The following is a 22,791-nucleotide window of genomic DNA, read 5'->3' on the forward strand; positions in this document are numbered from 1 at the left end:
TGCTCCTCATGAATGGATGTCCCAAACTCTGGGCATTTACATAATACGGTCACAGGTTTGCTTCACCTATATACTATCTATGCTTTTATCTAATTAATATTGATAACTCTATGGACTTACTTTTAAAACTTAAATTTATTTAAAAAGGAAACGCCACGTTCCTGACCTGAATGGAGAAATCCATACTATTTTTCCTTCTTCTTCCATGAGCATCAGTGATTCTTACCGTGGTCTGAACACAGTCCCTGCTGTTGACCTGGGGCTGAGCTCTCCTGACCTTGCAGCAGAGGTCAGACTGATTCTTGTGCTGCCCACTGCAATACCCAGAAATAACCAGCACTCAGGAGGTGAGGTGACACCATGGACAGGAAGGACATCGGACTGGCACCTGCTGAAGAGCTTCTTAGCAGCTATTATGCTGAGGGTGGGAAGGTAGGTGTGTGTTGGCCAGCTTTTTACCACCCCAGATCAATTTATGCACCACCTTTGGGAAACAGCTCTTTATGTATTTATTTTGAGAAGGAGTCTCGCTGTATCACCCAGGCTGGAGTGCAGTGGCACGATCTTGGCTCACTGCAAACTCCACCTCCTGGGTTCGAGCAATTCTCCTGCCTCAGCCTCCCGAGTAGCTGGGACTACAAGTGCGTGCCACCATGCCTGGCTAATTTTTTGTATTTTTAGTACAGACAGATTTTCACTGTGTTAGCCAGAATGGTCTCTATCTCCTGACCTTGTGGTCCACTCGCCTCAGCCTCCCAAAGGGCTGGGATTATAGGCGTGAGTCCCCGCGCCCGGCCTATTTTATTTCTAGGAAATACGGAGGCAAATATAAGACTCCAGTATAGTCATGATATTGCCCTTATGGCAGCATTTGCATATTTGGGATAGTCCTGTACCCCTCCTAGGCCTAGCTCTTGATTGCCTACTACCAATTATATTTGTCCTGGTTCTTGTTTATAGTATACTGTTATTTTTGTGTTTGTATTCTTGTGTCAAGCTATCTCAAAGCCTTGTGGAACAAGGCAAAGGATATAAATAAATAAAATATCTCACATGACCTTCTCTGCCCCACGTGTCATTACTGGCTTCATCTCTAGTTAGCAGATTAAATCGGGTATTGTGTGGAGGACAGTTCCAAAACAGATGTGTCAGTGATGTCTTATTATATGAGATCTGCTTTATGACACTTCATGATTTACGAAATCCTGCACAGAAACCATCTCATTTAGTAAGCATGATAACCCTGTGAAAAGGGCAGACTCGAAGAATTTGGTAGATGTGTCAGAAGTTCAGTTCTGAGCCCACGTCTCAAGAACTCACACTTTCTCTCTGTTTCTCTCTCTTCTCATTCTCATTTTTTTCTCCCTGTCTCCTTATCTTTCTCTCTCTTATTCCCTGCTTTTCCTCACTCTTCCTCTTCTCCCCTCCTGTCCTCTCTCATCTCTTTTCTCTCTCCTCCTCCTCCCCTGACCCCCGCTGCTTCTTCACTGCTATTATGAGAACAATCCAGGACTAGCCGACTTGGGGTTGAGATAAACTGCATGAAGTAGAAGTCACGTTGTCACAGTGGGAGCCATTGGCCCCCTTGCAGCACATCAGTTGACCACAGACGGATGGCCAAGGCCCACTGAGATCGGTTGAGCCTGACCCAGATCAGCAGACCCACCTAGCCACATATTTGTGAGAAATAGTAAGTAGTTATTATTTTAAGCCATTATGTTTTGGGTTGGTTCATTACATGCAATCGCCACCTGATACAGAGACTCAGAGACTTAGGTTACGTGACAGAATTGGTGGCAGAGCTAGGAGTAGAGTCAGGCTGCTGCTTTTTGTTTGTTTGTTTTGTTTTAAATTTTTGTGGCTACATACTAGGTGTATATATTTATGGGTACATGAGATGTTTTGGTACAGGCATGTACTGTGTAATAATCACATCGCGGAAAATGGGCTATCCATCCCCTAGGCTGCTGCTTATTCTTGGTCAAGGTGTTTGATACAATGCTCTGCCACTGAACTCATTTACCTGTCTTCCTCTTGACCAGCTGACCTCTTGTCCTCCGAAAAGTAAACTCTGGTGCATTTTGTCCCTCAGGGAGTCAATCGTGGCTGCATGGGTGGATGGATGAGCATTGTTTTGCAAAGAAGATCTATTTAAATTTTGTAAAATGAATCTCTTTTTTAGAAGAAACATCAAACAGTCTTTGGTTGTTCTGTAAATGTCTGGCATCTCCATCTGCCTGTTTTTTACATAAAATTTTCATAAACCAAAATCAAATGCACTTTATTTGATTTTTACATCTTAGTAGCAGTAATATGAGACCCTACACATTATCATCTAGAGGTCATGAGATCCATCAGAGTAATTTCCCGACATTGTTTTGACTTTCTGGGAAGCCTGAGGGAATGTTTTGAGATGGATGTCCTTCCCACCCCACTTTGGCTTGATGCCTCACTTCTGATTACTGTGGTGCAAAGATCTCAACCTACAGCTTATACTAGGCTTGATTTCTAAGGTCATGCCCAACTGCAGGCTTTGTAAAATCTCCTAACAACATAGTAAGAAAGGTCACTTAACAAAAGACAATTAACATGTTCCCTCCCCATTAATGAATTTTGGTATGAAAAGAAGCAAAAATAGTGCCAGAAATAAATTACTGGCTTATAAACATGTTTATTAAATGCATCATACTTGGAGCACCAAATGTGAGGAAGACAAAGGCTAAATGCCAGCAGCAGGGTTGCTTAGTACATTATTTGGCTTGTTGCTGGTCATGAGAGGCTGTACTTGGTGGGAGTTGCTGTGAAATTACATGTTTCTGCTGTTTGGTTCCTCAATGAACCATGATCGACTCTAGAAATTGTTTGGATAAGCTTTCCCTTTGGTGTTGATAGAAAAAATAATTCTCTTTAAAAAAAAAATCTTGATAAGCCCAAATATTTTTTGTGAACCCACAATTTATTTATGTCTTCATCAATAAAAGTGATTAATAAATAAATGTATCAAATGTAATTTGATTGCCTTTAATTCTCCCCTTTCTTCATATCTTACAAAAAATTCCTGTTGATTTAGGCTGACGACTTTGTCTATATAGAAAATAGAACCTAGAAAGATGATACTGTCTGTTAGCATTTCCAGTCGTATTTCTGCTGCAGAAATGGGCACATCTTACAATAAGCCTGCTGATTTGATTAGGCAGACTAATAATTACACACCGTAGCAACACCCTCATGCACAATCTCCTATTCAGAGATCTGGCATTCTTCCTGTTTCTTCTTTAGAATAATATTTTCTGGCTTAGTTGAGAAGAATAAGTCATTAGGAGCTCCAGTAAACAATTCTGCGTGGAGTGTCCATTTGAGCAAGCAGCTGTCCTTTGAAAATTGTCTCTATTGTTTGAGGCTCCCAATTTTGCAGCCAGGAAGTTATATAAAATCAATTAAGCCAGAGGATCTCTAGGTAATCAGCTCTGAGAACTGTTGCCCCAGCTGCAATTATTTGCCGACGGTGACAGCTTACTCCTTTATTGCTGTGTTGTTCGGCCCCCACTTTAGCCTTCACCTCCTGGCAGCACTGCGCCTCCCTATCCCCCACCCCTCTCGGCTTCTTTCCTTCACCACTCTTGTTGGTGCAGCCCAGGCTGCTGTCTCCCTGGGTCTCACCCCAGCTCCTGCTTTCAAGGGATGCAAGGAGAATGCCCTGCTGGGTTAAGAGGTTGTGGCTTTCAGTTCCTTCTCACCAGCAGGTAGGAAGCTGGAAGGAGGTACCACAAATTGCAGCTGTTGCTATAGCAACCAGAGCTGTTCCTCGGAAATGCTGTTCCAGAGGAAAAGCTCCTTGAGTCGTTTGATCTGTCTTTCTGTGTCTTCCCCTTTCTTTGGCCCTTATGAGGCACCTCAAGTGATCATCTCTAAGAACCCCACCCGCCTCCCCGCCACAAGGAAGTCACTCACACCGAGGATTCGACAACGGAGGAGCCTTCCCGCACTACTCCCCTCAGAGGCATTGTCCTTGAATAAGGCATACCGCAACCAGAAGAACATGCCATATCATAACGTCTAATATTATAATTCTATGCATCATTTGGCTGGGTGGGGAAAGTATTTTGAGGGGTAGGGTAGGGTAGAGAACTCATTTGTTCATTCATTGAGTGCTTATTGAATACTCACCAGGGAGTACCTGGCAAAATGCTAAGTACTGGGGTTTCAGAGACAAATATGACAATGTTGCTACCTCACAGTCTGGTGAAGAGGCAGATATAAAGAGAAATGTTCACAATAAGGCATTGCACGTGTTTGATAAAAGTCTGTCTGGGGCTTCTAGGGCATAAGGGAGGGCGTGTGTGGGCAGCTGGGAAAGCCACTTGATGTAAGTGTCATGAGAGAGAGAGGGTGTGTGGTAAGTGCACACATTACTTTGGAGGACTCTTAAATCTTCTCTTGAATCCAATATCTTACTTTCATTTATGGCTAGTTGGGCAACACCTTGGAAGGTCCAGAGAGGCTTTGTGAAGTATAATGTAAATACGAGGTAAAGGCAGCCGGTGATCTCCCCCTTATGAGTCCCTGGAAGGTGGTGATGATAGCCCTGGAAGCAGGGCTGGTGGGACTGGGAATGATCGGGGGTGGGGGGCATTCAGAGACCCTCATGGAAAGAAAGCCTTTGCTAGAACATTCAGCTAGACCTCGGGGAGCAGAGAAGTGGAATCGCTGGAGACTAGTGTGGGAGGAGTAGTCACAGAGCCCCTGGCTACAGAGCTCCTGGGTGTGTGGCGTTCGGGAACCTGAAACTGCGTGGGGATACTGATGGGAAAAGATCCGTCTGACTGTTATTAAGGGCATGTATGTAGTGTTATGGTTAACTGCAGGGCTTTGGATTCCAGCAGATCTGAGTTTGTCTTGACTCTGCCACCAGTAACTGGAGACTCTGGACAAGTAGCAATCCTTCTGGGCCTATTTCTTCAGGTGTAAAAGGGGATTATGTCCAGGGGCTGAATTGTGCCCCCCATTCACATGTTGAAGTCCTAACTCCAAGCACTTTAAAATATTACTGTATTTGGAGATAAAGCCTTTAAAGAGGTAATTATGTTAGAATGAGGTCATGACGGTGGGCCCTAATCCAATATGACTGGTGTCCTTTTAATAAGAGAAAATTTGGACACAGACATGTACAGAGGGAAAATGATGTGAAGAATCTGGGAGAAGACAAACCAGGGAGAGAGGCCTGGAATCGATCCTTTCCTCATGGCCCTGGAAGGAACAAACCCTGCCTACACCTTGGTCTCCAGAACTGTAAGAAATAATTTTTTTAAGCCCACCAATCTGTGATAGTTTGTTATGACAGCTCAAGTTAACTAATCTACAGAGTTATTGAGAGGATAAAATCGTCTAATTTATATGATGCACTAAAGCACATGATAATATTCATTATATGGTCGCTATAATTAGCAATAGCAGTAAGATTGGCTTTACTTTAATTAGGAACAAATCTTAACTCACTTGCATGATTGGATTATTAGGGTTATGAAGATTAATTGATTTCTCTGGTTAACTGAGTGTCAGAGGATGCTTTGTTTCCATTCTGGTGATAACATCTTTAAAACATGCCGGATCCATCTTTATACTAATTAAAATGGAATCTTTTTGTAATTTGCAGGCCTGAGTGCCTCTCTTTGATTAGAAGAGATTGCAACTGCATACATGCTCTTTCTGGAAAGTTTTGTTTTGTTTTTAGTAAGCCAATTATGTCAATGTTTTCTAATAATTTGCTCCTTTTTTCATAATAAAGTGCTAAAACTCAGGTTAGCTTTAAGGTTCTAGACAATTGGACAGATCTGATGTGTTAGTATTCTTTACTTTCCATGGGTACATTTTGCAAAACATAGTCTTGCATATTGCTGTACACTGTAAGAACTCAAACTTGTTTCTGGAACTTTAATTATAATAAAAAATATGGAAATTGCTATCATTGTCTTCATGAGTTATGGATCAGCTGCTTCTGAACAACTAACAAGTGTTTTTGGTTAGGAGAAGCACCATGCTCCCAACAACAACAACAAAAAAATACAGAAGAAACAGAATTATATTTACAACTTTCCAGATTATATTTCTCAGCTGGGTTTATGGGAGCTGGTACCAAACAGCAAATTGTACTTTATAACTTGCTTGTTTCCACTGATCTTTTAAGAGAGAACTTTATTTAGCATCTTTCTCTCTCTTGGGTAGGAGGTCACAGAGCAGATGATCTCTATTAGTTCTTATCTATCTAAGAAAATGCTGCACATGGAAATTCAAGGAAAGAAGAGTGACAAAGGATGACTATGGAAAGATACAATTCAGTCTCAGGAGGAGGGAACAAAGGACCAGTGGATCATATCTTTGAAAGATGTGGTGAATTGGCGGGGCGCGGTGGCTCAACCTGTAATCCCAGCACTTTGGGAGGCCGAGACGGGTGGATCACGAGGTCAGGAGATCGAGACCATCCTGGCCAACACGGTGAAACCCCCATCTCAACTAAAAAATACAGAAAAAAAAAAAAAAAAAAAAAAAAAACTAGCCGGGCGAGGTGGCGGGCGCCTGTAGTCCCAGCTACTCGGGAGGCTGAGGCAGAAGAATGGCGTAAACCCGGGAGGCGGAGCTTGCAGTGAGCTGAGATCAAGCCACTGCACTCCAGCCTGGGCGACAGAGCGAGACTCTGTCTCAAAAAAAAAAAAAAAAAAAAAAAAAAAAAGAAAGATGTGGTGAATTAAAATGCCACTCCTTCCATGAGGAGGTGGCACCTAGTACCTTACCGCATGAATTGGGACTATTCTGAGCTGTACTTGCAACTAGCTTTGGCCAGTAGAATGTGGGATAACAAACACTGTATGATTTCCAAGCAAGGCTTCAAGAGGACTTGCAACTTCTGCTCTCACTTTCTTGCATGCATCAGTGCTTGGAGACTTCCATGGAAGGAAGTATAGTCTAGTCACCTTGAAGATGACAGACCACATGAAAAGAGATCCAGATGACAGCCAGCATCAACTGCCAGACATGTGAGAGAGGCCATCTTAGACTCTCCAGCTCCAGTCCCAGACAGGACCAGGAGATGAACAATCTAGCCAAGTCCATCCCAAACTGCTAATGTGCAAACTCAAGAGTCAGTAAAAGGGATGTTATTTAAGTCACTAAGTTTTGGGCTGTTTGTTATATAGCAATAGGTAATTGATACAAAAGCACTTGAGACATAGAAAAAGCATTTTACAAAATTCAACATTGTCATAATAAAAACGCTCAATAAACTAGGAATAGAAGGGAATTTCCTCAACCTGATGAAGGATGTCTATGAAAACCCAGTATAAACATCATACTTAATGGTGAAAGACTAAATGTTTCCCATTTAAGGTCATGAACAAGCCAAGGATGTCCACTCTTACTACTTCTATTCAGCATTGTACTGGAGATTCTAGCCAGGACAACTAGGGAAGAAAAAGAAGTAAGAGACATCTAGATTAGAAAGGAAGAAGTAATACATATTATTTGCAGGGGACATGATCTTGTATATAGAAAATCTTAAGGAGTCCTCTAAAAATATTAGCAGAAATAAGCAAGTTTAGCAAGAAGCAAGACACAAAATCAATATACAAATATCACTTGCATTTCTATACACTTGAAATGAGCAGTCAAAAAATTAAGAAAATTCCATTTACAGCAGTATCAACAATAATAAAATACGTTTAAATAAGCTTAACAAAAGAAGTGCAAAACTTGTAAAACAAAGACTACAAAACATGGTTGAAAGAAATTAAAGATCTAGGTAAATGGAAAGACATCCATGTTCATAGATGAGAGACTCACTGTCGCTAGGATGGCTGTACTACTCAAACAAATCTATAGATTCAACACAATTCTTACAATCTTTTTCAAGATCACAGCTGGCTTTTTTGAGCAGAAATTGACAGGTTGATCCTAAAATTCATATAGAAATGAAAAAGACTTAGAGTAACTGAAAATTTCTTGGAAAAGAACCAAGTTGGAGGACTGACACTTCTAGATTTTGAAACTTACTACAAACCTACATAATCAAGACACTGTGTTACTGACATAAAAACAGACATATGATAAATGGGATAGAATTGAGAAATAAGACCTTGCAGTTATGCTCAACTGATTTTCAACAATGGCACCAAGCCAATTAAATTGAGAAAATACAATATTTTAAAGAAATTATACTGGGACAAATGGATATTCACATGCAAAAGAATAAAGTTGGAATCCTACCTCACATCATTGACAAACTAAAAATTGTTGACAAACAATCTAAAAGTGTAAAACTCCTAGCAAAAAACTGTAAAAACACATCAAGACATTGGATTAGGCAAAGATTTCTTTGATACAAAATCAAAGGCACAAGTGACAAAAAATATAAAAATTGAATTTTATCAAAATTAAAAATATTTATCCTTTAAATTACATTATGAAGAAAGTGAAAGAAAACTCTGCCTAATGTGAGAAAATATTTGCAATTCATATTTCTGATAAGGGACTTGTATCCAAAATACATAATGAAACTTACTACTCAATAATGAGAGAAATAACTCAATTGAAAAAAATGGGTAAAGGGTTTGAATAGACATTTCTCCAAACAAGATATAAAAATGGCCAATAAGGTCATGGAAAAATGCTCAACATCACTAATTATTAGGAAAATCAAAACTACAATGACATAACACTTTACACCCACTAGTATGGCTATGCTAAAAAATACAAACAGTTGTTGGGTAGGATGTGGAGAAACTGGGGCTCTCATGTTTTGCTGGCAGGAATGTAAAATGGTGCAGCCACTTAGAAAAACAGTTTGGTAGAGTCTCAAAATGTTAAACAGAGTTAACCAATGACCCAGCAATTCCAATCCTAGGTGAATTGCTTAAGATAAATAAACATATGTCCAGGCTAAATTTTGTGCATGAATGTTCAAAGCAGCATTATTCATAATAGCCAGAAAGTAGACACGACCCAAACTTCCATCAAAATGATCAACAAAATGTCCTGTATTCATACAATGTAATATTATTCAGCCATAAAAAGAATTAAGTACTAACAGTTGCTACAACATGTATATTATGCTAAGTGGAAGAAGCCAGTCACAAAAGACCACATATTTTATAACTTTATTTCTATAAAATGTCCAGAATAGGCAAATCTATAGAGATAGAAAGTAGATTAGTAGTTGCTTAAGGTTAAGGTCTAGGTAGGAAGGAGGAAGAGTGTGAAGTGGCTGACAATGGTATGAGGTTTCATTTTGGGGTGATGAAGATGTTCTAAATTTAGATTGTGGTGATGGCTGCACAATTCTGTGGATATACTGAAAATCAATAAACTGTGCATTTTAAATGGATGAATTTTACGGTACATGAATACTATCTCAGTAAAGCTGTTTTTATTTTTATTTTATTTTTTGAGACACAGTCTTGCTCTGTCACCCACGCTGGAGTGCAGTGGTGCAATCTTGGCTCACTGCCACCTCCACCTCCCGGGTTCAAGCGATCCTCCTGCCTCAGCCTCCCAAGTAGCTGGGATTACAAGCATGCACCACCTCACCTGACCAATTTTTGTACTTTTTAGTAGAGATGTGGGTTTCATCATGTTGGCCAGGCTGGTCCCGAACTCCTGACCTCAAGTGATCCACCTGCCTCGGCCTCCCAAAGGGAGTTACAGGCGTGAGCCGCTGCACTGGTCCCAATATAGCTGTTTTTAAAAGTACATAGGAGGCTGTTCAGCCTATGGAGTAGTCATTTTTTTGTTTCTTTACTTCTCTCATAAACTTTCTTTCCCTTAAAAAAAAAAAGAAAGTGCATAGAAGCTCAGACCTTTATATAGTGTAGTGCTTTTTGCTGACACTTCTACTTTATTCACCACAACCATCTAACCATCTTCAGTGCTCTGGAATGGTGTGATTTGGTTGCCATTTTATAAAACAGACCTCAGTGACATATCCTAAGGGCCCCTCCATGGATAATACCAAAATCTCATTTAAGATACCTGGCTTACCCAGACAGTGTCTAACATCACAGGCTTCATCAATGCAGCAAGCTTCAATAGTATGGACTCATGCCAGCCACCATTCTGTGAGCCAGGACACAAGGGAAAACTGCACACAGTCCTTTTCCACAGGGAGTGCCTGGCACATAGGGATTCAGCTCTACAAACAATTACTGTGTAGAGTGCTGTGATCACTGCCAGCTTAGTGGTAGGTAGGTGGGAAATCCGTGACAGTACAGAGGGAGGTCGAGAGACAATGCTATTTGGAAGAATCAGGTAAGATTTACCAAGAAACTAACTCAGGAGCTGGGCTTGAAGAATCAGTGGGAGATGGAAAGTAGTGCTTGTGTTGGTGTGCAGAGGAAAGAGCACTGCAGACCTGGACAATAGACAGAGACATTGGCATAGAAAACATGGTGCATGGGGATTTGGAACATCTGGGGAAGAGTTGGAGCTGGGGTTCCTGAAGGAAGAGTGGATGGAGAGGAGGCTGTGGAGAAGTGGCAGAAGCTGGTTAGGAAAGTTTTGCTGGTAAGGAAATTGTCCTTACTCTGGATGTGATAGGGTTGTGCCTGGGTTTTGGAGATATCATTCAAGTGACAGCGAGACAGAGGAACAAGATATAGGAGAAAAGAAAAAGGGTAAACAGATCAGGTGCATAATTATTAAACTAGTAGTGCAAATGAAAGATAGTGTCCAACAGTAATTTTTTTTGTTGTTTTTTTAGACAGAGTTTCACTCTGACACCCAGGCTGGAGTGCAATGGTGCAATCTCAGCTCACTGCAACCTCCGCCTCCCGGGTTCAAGCGATTCTCATGCCTCAGCTTCCCCAGTAGCTGGGACTACAGGTGCATGCCACCACACCCGGCTAATTTTTGTATTTTTAGTAGAGATGGGGTTTCAGCATGTTGGCCAGGCTGGTTTTGAACTCCTGACCTCAAATGATCAGCCCGCCTTGGCCTCCCAAAGTGCTGGGATTACAAACATGAGCCACCACGCCCAGCCCAACTGTAAATATTTATCAAATGATTGAATGACTCCAAAGTTGGTATATATTTCTTGGATTTCCTTTCCTCAGGGGATGAATGAAGATATAGATGAGTTTGAGGTAAGATGGATGGAGTTAAGGGAGTTCATGCCTGGAGATGTCTTTTGTTTTTTCCAGAATCTTGGTCTCAACTCACAACACTCACAAAGTGAGAGGGAGAAGAGGGAATGTACCTGGCCCTGAGAAGTCCTAGTGCATTTTTCTCTTTAGTTAAGAAGAATTTGCATGCCAGCAAGGCTTAGTGTTGCTGTTTCTACAGCAAATTCTCTTGAGTAGACGCTTCTCTGACAACTCCTCTTTTGAGATAAAAATTTTTGATTGAAAATTTTTATCCATGTTAGTGAAAGTAGCAAGTTGAAGAAGGATGTGTACTGACAAATTAAAAGCTTGAAAACAAGCAAAATGTTAGTATATGCTGCATAGAGATTCATACATGTAGAGTGAAAGAGATATGCATGGGACCCTCCCAGTTACCCTGATATGATCATAATACACTGTGTGCATGACTTGAAATATCACATGCATCCCATAAATAGGTACAGTTACTATGTGTCAATAAAAAATATATGCATGGAAATGGAAATATAACACAGGGTAGAGATTACATCTGGAAGAAAGTGAGGGGATAAAATTGGGAAGAGAAAACAGGGGTTCTGTCAACCGAATGTTCGTGTCCTCCAAATTTGTATGTTGAAATCCTGACCCCTAAGGTGATAGTATTAGGAGGTGAGGACTTTATATGGTGATTAGGTCACAAGGATGGAGTCCTCATGAATGGGATTAGTACCTCATAAGAGAGATCCCAGAGAGCTCCCTTCCCCTTTCTACTGTGTGAAGTTACAGTGAGAAGACAGCCACCTGTGAACCACAAGCGGGCCTTCACCAGACATGGAATCTGCCAGCACCTTAATCTTGGACTTTCCAGTGCCTGAACTGTGAGAAATAAGTTTCTGTTGTTTACAAGCCACTCAGTTTACTACATTTTGTTTTAGCAGTCTCAACAGAGTAAGGCAAGGGGTCTCAATTGGGCATTATGTATATATGGTTTATTTGTTAAACTGACTGGTGGGTGTATGGGGTTTTAATGTTATTGTGTATACCTTTTTGTATATAAAACATTTCCAAATAAAAAATAAAAGTATGCAATGGAGTTTGTAATTAGCAATCTTCGCTCTAGGCTAGAGCTTCCAAACAAATGTCTGCTTCTGTACTTGAGGGTCTAGACTTCAGAGCCAGACTTCTTAGGCCCCAAGCCTTACTCCATCACTCATAGCTGTGTGACATGGGGCAAGTCTCTTAATATTTCTGTGCCTGAGTCTCCCCATCCCTAAAATGAATCTTCCTAAATCTCAAGGACATTATAAGCATTACATGAGTTATTATATGTAAAGTACTTAAAATAGTGCCTGGCACGTGATCAATGCTTAAAAGATGTCAGTTGTTGTTATAATTTACACACCAAGTGACTTGCTGACATTGATTCTTTCAGTTTCTTCTCATGACCAAATAAATGTATGTGTTAGGCCGATTGTTCAGGGTAGTTATCCCAGGAAATGCTTTTTGGTATTGCCCACTGCACACTTTCTTTTAAGTGGTACAAAGCAACTTGTTTCCAGAGATCAGTCAGAGTGAAGAGCTGGGAAATGTTTGACTTTGGTTTTCAAAAGCCTAAGCCCTGAGCGCTACTGAGAGGACTCTGGATATAAAGCAAACATTTAGAAAAGCATGGAGGGAGTGAGAAGGTCTTTCCCTCCTCCCCAAGGCTAGAGAAAGATCATCAAGCTTGGGAGCAAGAGAAAAGACATCAGGTGGGTTTTAGAGAAGGGACTGATGCCTCTCCTTCTAGTCAGCATTCAGCAGCGGAGGCAGGACCTGAGAAGGGCCTGAAAATACAGAATGCCAAGTATCTGAATCTCCCTTCTTGAGCTGGAGTCATTGTTAGGAGGTTCCAGGAGGCCAGCTGGACCTGGAAGGACTGTGAAGGCAGGAATGGCAGCAATGACCCATCAAGACAGATGACATCAAGGGCTTGTCAGCTGTCTTTCCCTGTGGCATGCTTCTAATTCCCCACTGTAATCTCACTGAAACTTCAACCTGGGGTAAGGGTCACAGAGCCCGGAATTAACAAAGATCAAACTTTCTTCATTTAAAAATGGGCTCAAACTAGAAAGTGTTATAGGAAAACAAAGGTTATATTGCTTGGACCCCGGAGTTGGCAGAGTAAGATTCACATGCCATGGTAGGCAGTCTTCTAAGATGCCCCATTTGTTCTCACCTCCTGGTACTAATGCCGTTGCATAATCTCCCCATCTTGAGTGTGGGCCAGACCTAAGGACTCACTTAAAATGAATAGAATATGGCAAAAGTAGTGGAATGTCATTTCTGTGACTGGGCTACAGAAGACTGCGGCTTTCCCCTTGCTCCCACTCTCTCCCTAGCTCCTGTTGAGAAAGTCAGCTGCCATGTTGTAAGCTGCCCTATGGACAGACCCATGTGGGAAAGAAGTGAGGGCAGCCTCCACCAACAGCCAGCAGCAAGGAACGGAAGTCCTTAGTCTAACACCCCTTAGACAACTGAAGTTTGCCAATAGCCACGTAAGTGAGCTGGGAAGTGGATGTCGTTTCCTAGCCCAAACCAACATCTTGATTGTAGGCATGGGAGAGACACTGAACCAAAGGATCCCGCTGACCTGTGCCCACAGAAACTGTGAGACAATCAATGTTGCTGTTTGGTGCCACTACATTTTGGGTTTCTTGGTCATAAAGGAATAGATAATTGAACATATACACTACATATAGAAATAGTCATCTTTTGAATAGATATTATTTTCACACAGAGAATATAGCAGAGAAACTATGGGAAGCCCAATCCTTGGATCTCAAAATCCTTGCTTCTTGCTCCCTCAGTCACTTTTTGCTTTAGGTACTATATAGCATGGAGGCGGGGGATTTGGGTTTCAGAGCCAGTCCCGTTGCTAGAGAGGTACGTGGATGTGGATCATTCTTACCTGCCCTAAACCCATCTTATTTGACAAGTGGGGATACAAATAATACTTGCCTTTTAAGACTGTTGGGCAGACTTTCTGAAATCATGCAGGCGAGAAGCACTTTATAAACTCCAAATTGCTATGTAGTTTTAGTTATAATATTGTATTATATGAATCATACATTTTTATTATTTGTTAATTAGTTGTTTTCCTGGGTTAAGTAAGTATCCTAGTTTTCAGTCTGGAAAGACAAAATGAAAAATTTTTTTTAAAGTTATTTTTCACTACTTCTCTGCAGTGCAATTTTAGAACAAAAATATATCCAACACATGGGGCAGAAATTATTGTCTATTAATAAATGATGAACAACTTTTTGGAAGAGAATTGGTTTATAGGGAGACTCCTTGTACAGGTTAAATTGCCATCTATATAAAGTCTAAAGCAAGTCAGGATTTGAACCCAGGTCTGTTTAAATAATACATGCTCAATAAATATTTATTAAATGAATAATTGGACCCTAAGTTTGGAATCATTTTAGCATCTCTCTTCCTATTAGAATGAATGCAACTGTTTATGAGTCCTGATGTAATAACTAATAACATATTATGATGTGATAACTAATATATTATGATGTGATAATTAATATATTAGTAACCTTATAGTTTCCATCTTAATTTGGCTTACTCTACTTTTTCAGTACCCTTTTTAAATTAAAAAATTAATATCTATACTTCTAACAAAGGGTAACATTGGCTCTATTCTCTTAGGGCTGCCAGATAAAATACAGGGCACTCAGTTGTTTGGATTTCAGATAAATAACAAATAATTTTTTAGTATAAATATGTCCCAAATACTGCATGGGACATACTAAAAATGATTTGTTGTTTATCCAAAATTCAAATTTAATTGAATGTTTTGTATTTTTGTTTGCTAGATCTGGCAACCCTAATCTTCCTCTTAAACAAAACTAGAAGTATAGCATACTTTGTATTCATTATACACCTTTCTCTCCACCTTTCTTGCTCTTGTTATCAAAAATTTTGGTTCTGAACTTTTAAAGTAAAAATATTTTTTAAGAAAATAGCTACAATAGTAACATGTTAACAATTTATCTGATGATGGCTATTCCTTGATTCCCACTCCTACTGTATGAAATAGGAAAGACCAAACTATTTTTCCTACTGCCATGCTTGACACAGCACAGAAGACACGTGATCACCAAAATGTGTGTAGATTTTTTTTCCACACACCAAGCAATTTTCCAACTGTGTGTCTATAATAATTTCATTCAGTTCTGACACTACAGCTGGGCACAGTGGCTCACACCTGTAATCCCAGCACTTTGGGAGGTTGAGGTGGGTGGATCACTTGAGGCCAGGAGTTTGAGACAAGCCTGGCCAACATGGCGAAACCCATCTCTATGAAAAAGTACAAAAATTAGCCGGGCATGGTAACGCATACCTGTAGTCCCAGCTACTTGGGAGACTGAGGCAGGAGGATCACTTGAACCCAGCAGGTGGAGGTTGCAGTAAGCCGAGATCGTGCCACTGCACTCCAGCCTGGACAATGAGCAAGAACCTGTCTCAAAAATCATTGGCTTTTTAGATTAATTAATATTTATTTCTCCAAGACCTAATATCTTTAAATAAAAGAGGAAACTTAAGACCCCAACACAAATATTATTGCATCTTACTGAAGGAACCAGCACAAACCGAAGCCAATATGGGTCCTGTGGCATGCTAATTTGTAATCTTTCTTTAAACTAAGCTGAAGACCTTAAACCTCCTGTTTAAGGCAATATGGCAGAGATTGCTAGTTGCTACCCAATATCTTTCATAATAACAAAACACTGATTTTTTTGTTGGGCATATTGCCATCTACCTAAGATTACGTTTTTTAGCCTCCCTTGCAGACAGCTGTAGTCATGTGATTACTTTTTGGTCAGTGACATATAAGAAGCATTATGTAGGCCAGGCATGGTGGCCTACATAATCCTAGTACTGTAATCCTAGCACTTTGGGAGGCTGAGGCAAGTGGATCGCTTGAGGCCAGGAGTTTGAGACCAGCCTGGCCAACACAGCAAACTCCGTCTCTACTAAAAATACAAAAATTAGCTGGACCTGGTGGCGCACACCTGTAATCCCAGCTACTTGTGAGGCTGAGGTAAAAGAATCGCTTGAACCTAGGAGGTGGAGGTTGAGCTGAGATCACACCTCTGTACTCCAGCCTGGGGGACACAGTGAAGTCTTAAAAAAAAAAAAAAAAAAAAAAATTATATTCTATGTACAGGGACCTTTTTTTTTTATTATTACACTTTAAGTTCTAGGGTGCATGTGCACAACGTGCAGGTTTGTTACATTTATATACATGTGTCATGTTGGTGTGCTGCACCCATTAACTCATCATTTACATTAGGTATATCTCCTAATGTCAACCCTCCCCCTCCCCCCTCCCCACAATAGGACCCGGTGTGTGATGCTCCCCTTCTACAGGGACGTTTTAAAAAAGGGGGCAAGATCTTCTCTTCCTTTTTCTCAGTCCTTCCGCTTGGAATGCAGATGTGAGGGCCGAGGGCTAAAGCTTTGGCAGCCATCTTCAATCATCAGAACAAATGCCAAACCCTAGGCTTGACAGAAGATAGTGCTGCTAAGGAGACTTGCTATTTCCGGACCTCTTTACACAAAAGTAAAATGTGAAGTGTTGAGCCACCACTCCTGGCCTACATAATGCTTCTTATGTGTCACTGACCCGCAGTCACACAACTATAGCTGTCTACAAGGGAGGCTAAAAAATGTAATCTTGGCTGGGCATGGTGGCTCATGCCTGTAATCCCAGCATTTTGGGAGGCCGAGGTGGACAGATCATGAGGCCAGGAGATCGAGACCATCCTGGCTAACATGGTGAAACCCCGTCTCTACTGAAAATACAAAACAAAATTAGCCAGGCGTGGTGGCGGGCGCCTATAGTCCCAGCTACTCGGGAGGCTGAAGGAGAATGGCGTGAACCCGGGAGGCGGAGCTTGCAGTGAGCTGAGATAGTGCCACTGCACTCCAGCCTGGGTGACAGAGCGAGACTCTGTAACAACAACAACAACAACAATAAATGTAATCTTAGGTGGATGGCAATATGCCCAACAAAAAAATCAGTGTTTTGTTATTGTGAAGGATATTGGATGGCAACTAGTGGTGCCTTCCATTTTCCCTTAATCAGGAGGGGGCATAGGTCTTCAGCTTAGTTTAAAGAAAGATTACAAATTAGTGCATAACAGGACCCATATTGGCTTGGGTTAGTGCTGGTTCCTTCAGTAAGATGCAATAATATTTGTGTTGGGGTCTTAGGTTTCCTCTTTTATTTAAAGATATTAGGTCTTGGGAGAATAAATATTTATGAACCTACAAAACCAATGCTTAAATTAATTTAATTAATTGAGTTAAATTAGTCATTGGCTTTGTAGACCAGCTAACATCTACTGGCTACAGATGTCTTTTGATTAATCATTTAATTTAAACCATAATAACCTATTTAATAACCTATGAGTTTAAAAAAGCACGGGCCTGGGGCTGGAAGACCTGGGTGTGCCACATACGTTCTATAAGTGTCAAATGGAACATGCAAAAGGCTTCAATAAAAAGTCAACAAATAGTCAGCAAATGCTCAACTGCCTCCCTCTCTTCCTCCCTTTTTTCCATCAAGATTTCTGTGTGCTGGTGGGGAAACCTGGTTGGCACATGTAGTTTCACAATTACTTTTTTTTTTTTTTTTTTGAGGCGGAGTCTCGCTCTGTCGCCCGGGCTGGAGTGCAGTGGCCAGATCTCAGCTCACTGCAAGCTCCGCCTCTCGGGTTTACGCCATTCTCCTGCCTCAGCCTCCCGAGTAGCTGGGACTACAGGCGCCCACCACCTCGCCCGGCTAGTTTTTTTTGTATTTTTAGTAGAGATGGGGTTTCACCGTGTTAGCCAGGATGGTCTCGATCTCCTGACCTCGTGATCCGCCCGTCTCGGCCTCCCAAAGTGCTGGGATTACAGGCTTGAGCCACCGCGCCCGGCCTCACAATTACTTTTAATGCCAACGGTGTCTGGCTAAACTGAAAGGACGTTAACTGTGGCTACCATTTACTGCCTTGGGCACATCTCTGGTTGAGGTTGCCTGGATCTAGAGTTTTAAACAGAGCAGTTCTTACAGGAAGGCAGAGGTACAGTAACAGCTTAGAGAAAATTACACTCACATTTCTAGCTCTGGACCTAAAGGGCTGCCTTAATAATAATAACAATAAACTGTAGCAGGCTTTCAGCTTTGGCTCAAGAGTGGTTTGGGCGTCCTGTGGCATGTACTTTCTATAAAGGGCACACTGCTTCAGAGGCAGACCCACGAAAGACCCAGGAACATCCTCTTTGGCTCTGGACAATTCTCATCTTGTTTCGTTCGAAGCTGCTGCCTGAATCATGTAAACTGCTGACAACAAAGAGTAGAAGGAGAAGCATTTTTGTAAAACATCTGTATAGCGTCCACTTCAAACAGCAGTAGAGGGTGGAGGGGAAAATTAATGGTTGTCTTGACAGCCTGAATCTTTAAGCCGAGGCACTAAAAAGTACTTTTCACATCGTTAAATACAACTTCTCTGCCTTACTCAAAGTTGAGATGTAACAATGGCTGATTACTATGTATAGACTACTTTATCTTGACTATTTTTCAGTATCTCGCATGGGAGGATGTTAATTACAGATGTCTTTTGAGGCTTGGATAAAGCAATTTAAGTCTTCTTAATAGATTTCACATTAAATTGGTGAAAGTTGCCTACTAAAATGTTGACAGCCTCATTACATGTTAGGGATATTTATTATCTCTGGGAATTTCAGGGACCAAACATATGAGTAATTTTTGGCATGACCTTTTACCTAAATGCCTTTTATGTGGCGGGATGGATTCTTGGTTTGCTGAGTGATAAATGCGGGAAACCAGAGTTGTGTAGTGGATAGAGTTTTGGATTTAGGGTCAGACCACTTGGTTTGATCCTTGCCTTGGAAAGTGGAGTAAACTTGATAAGGGTGACTATGAGATTCATGATGAATAATTGTGGGTGTGAGGCATTGACTCAGGCGTTTCAGCTATGTCCTGCTACTTAATTCTCAGACTGGCTCTATAAGGTGTTCTGACTTTAATCTCAGAAAGGCTTGGATACCCTCACACCCGAGATTCACCTGCCACGTTCCCCTGTGCTACATGTCTTTGTGTGGAACACCTTATGCCTTGCAAATTACAAAAGGCTGTGTAAACATAAGAAACTGGCCTTGTCTTAACCCAACAGACATGGGGCGCACAATCTAAGCAGCTCCCCCAAGATTCATAGGCTTGGAGGCTGCTGGAGGGGAAAGGGTTTCTGCAACATGAGAGAAAAAATTGTCTTATGGGTATAAAGCTTACAATTTTGGAAATAATGTCTCCTGTAAAGGGAAAGGGAGTTTGTTTCAATCTGAGGAAAACTCCTGTTTTCAAATGTTCAAAGAGCTGATATGGCAGATCTTGGGGGTTGGCTGACTCAACTGCATTTCCAACCACATTCCCCTCATTTGTTTTTGTCTTAGAGGCTATAAAAGAAATAAGTCCATCTCATGAACTGATGGGAAGATAGCACAGCACTGTTTCACTCTGCAGTGTTGCCTCGGATGTTGAGCTCTGGAGGGTTGCAGTAGATCTGCCAGTGTCTCCTTGTGAAATCCCTGCCAGTCCCACCAGACAGACCCAGGTGCTCAAGCACTTTTAAAGGGAACATGTCTCCTCTTGAAAAAGAGAAAACCCTGATGTTGGGTCCAGGGGAAGATGTTACACAGCACCACGTAAGGCTTCATTGCCTCTTCATCACATTTAGAGGTCTTTCCTCCTCCAAAATCTCATGAAATCTGGCCCCAAATTCTCTTTGCACCTTTTCTTCTTCATTATCTCTAAGCAGTGTCTCCCCCTGCTTCCCCCTTCCCCACTTCTCTCACTAGGACCCTTTCCCCCCCACAAATAGTGCAATATCTAGGCCCAATTACCATAAAAGAAAGGAGAAGGAAATAGTAAATAATGTACTTAAAATTTAATGTTGGCATTCTATTATGATTCAAACAATATAGAAGTACAAAATAAAATATTAGTGTCCACGTCTCCCCTCTTCTCCCTCAATCTCTCTCACCAGATTTAAAAGACCAGCTTTAAAAGATGGACTTGGAACCTTCTAAACTGTCCTTTATGCAAATGTAATCTTCATTTTCTAGCTCTATATATAGCTTTAGCAGAGATGGAAAAACTCGATCTTTCAAAAGTCATCAGCAATGTGAGCCCATGGTTCCATTAGGTTGGTGCAAAAGTAATTGCTGTTTTTACCATTAAAAGTAACGGCAAAAACCAAACCACGATTACTTTTGCACTGACCTAATAGAAAGAGACTGTGATTTTTTTGGGAAGATGAAACCCTTTTGTGGGTTTTTTGAAAATGTAGAGAGAAGGTGCAGAGCCCAGTCCACAGTGAAGTTGTGCCTAAATAGCACTATGCTGCTTTGAATGATAAAATAAAAGGATGTCTTTACAGGGTGGAGAATGGTATAAGCCTGGACTCATTGATAATCTTCAGAAATACCAGGGAGGTCACTGGGATTTGGAGGCTACCATCCTGAGGATGAAGGCTTGAATTGTTCTAGTTAGATGCCAAAGGAACAGGTGGCCCCAAAAGGCCAGAGAACTGGGGTACAGCTGACATACCTACTTTAAAAGGGATTCTGTTATACAGACTGTTCCGTGCTTTAGTGCTTCCCCTTAGCATGCTACCTTAGACATCTTGCTCTGTCAGTCTTAGAGTGAGTTTACCAAAAGTTTCTGGTGATAGTGAGTGAGGTACTAGTGCAGACCACAAGAGTATAGCTCATTAATAGATGGAAATAAATGAAAATCAGTGGGCAGAGAAGTAAATTGACTTTGCCTCAAATGTAAATGTTCCTGCAGGAGCTGGAAGTGCATTTTAGTGACCTTTCTATGGCCACATAGAAAACACATCAGCAGATCAGAGCTTGTCTTCTTTCCTAGACTTTAATTTCCTCCTTTGAACAAAGGGACAATGAGGTGTCTGATTCAGAACAGAACATGTTGTACGGTTGTTAAATTAAATGTGAAAAGGAAAAGACTGAGGCTTTTAAAATGTATGCTCAATTTTTCCATCAACAGGAGGCCTCTGCAAAATTATCACCCACTCAATAAGGACTCTGTCACTGGCTTATCAGATGTCCCGAACCCTTGGGAAACAAGACTTGAGGTTAGTCGAGGTCTTTTTGTTGCTGGGCTACCCTAGCATCCCTGATTTCCTCTCTGGACTCTCTCGTTGGCTTACTTTCTTTCCTCCTTTTTATATACTTTGTATATACTTGTCTTTCTCTGAAATCCTTGTCCTTAGTATATCTGGCTCTCCATAAACATTCACCTGTTGCTCTAATTCCTGACACCCTCAATTTACAATAAATAGAAGGTTCTATTTGGAGTTGAAAACCTAGGTTGGAGCCTTGACTCTGCCATTTAAGTGGCTTTATCTTCTGGTTTTCCAACTGTAAAGTAGATTAGTAATGGGTGTTTACAATCCTTGGAATGACAATGGGTGACGTGTGTTTGAATGGATATGCTTTATAAACTTCCAATGATTATAGAAATGCAAGGCGTGCACACACACACACACACACACACACACGAGGAAGATAGCCAGCTTGAACAAAAGACATTCAGATTTATAGTCCCTGTTAGCATGGTTGTGACTTCATAGCATGCCACCTCTGGGCCCTGAAATAGATATGTAAGAAATGGCATTTTACAGATTCAGAAAACATTTAAACCCTCAGAATATTGCCTCTGGCAGGCTCCTTGAGACCGTCAAAATTCTCATCCAACCATGTTATTTTCTGGATGGGAAAACTGAGGGCAGGAACTGTCCCGGGGCAAAGTGCCAAACAGAGCGGAGCCGGGCCTGGATTGCAGGTTGTTTGATTCTCAGTTCTGGTCCTTCCTCTGTCTGTGATACAGTCTTGACTCTGACTTTGCTGAGCCCTGGAGGAAGATGAGTAGCCCAGGCTGACTCTCCTGATAAGATTGTCTCCGAGGACAATGAAAATGCTGTTGTGGCCCCCAGCCCCCAGCATTTACATAATGAGTTGTTTCTAAGGCATTTCCATTAAAAGAAAATATTTTTTGGGTATGAGGGAGCAGGGTGTTGGACTAAGCTCACGTCCCTCCCCTCCTGTTGGTACAGAAGACAAGGAGAGAAAGGACAGGGAAGACTGTCACAAAGAAGGAATTGGTCTTTAGGGCCTCATTCTGAATGTTTAGCTTTCTCTGTAATGTTGGTGCTTTCTCTTCCTTCATCTACCTACCATTTGATGTTGCCCTGGCGCCCTGAGGCAGCTTTACGATGAATTCCTGTGGATCCAAGCCTTTCCTGGCTCCCTTCCTGCATCCCAACATGTAGTTTCCATCACCCATTTCTATAGAACTCTGCTCTTACTGAGAAATTCAAGAACAATAAAGCCCAATGTCTTTGTTTTTCCACATGATAACTTTGCCTATCTCTCTGATGAATTGTATTTATTGTAAAACAGTATAATGAAAACAATAAATGAAAAAAATCCGCCCACTGTTCCACCCTCTAACATGCCAACTGTTTTCATCTTTTGAGTTTCCTGCCCATATGCTGCATGTTTTACAGAGCAGTAACTCATAGTGCAT

General features: G+C 41.3%; 1 pseudogene; it reads left to right on the forward strand.

Moving 5' to 3' along the window:
• The first annotated feature begins 360 nt into the window (after positions 1-360).
• Positions 361-22,791, forward strand: part of LOC104654862 — a 108,871-nt pseudogene continuing 86,440 nt past the window's right edge.

This window comes from Rhinopithecus roxellana, chromosome 10, assembly GCF_007565055.1.
Source record: "Rhinopithecus roxellana isolate Shanxi Qingling chromosome 10, ASM756505v1, whole genome shotgun sequence".
Classification (NCBI taxonomy): domain Eukaryota; kingdom Metazoa; phylum Chordata; class Mammalia; order Primates; family Cercopithecidae; genus Rhinopithecus; species Rhinopithecus roxellana.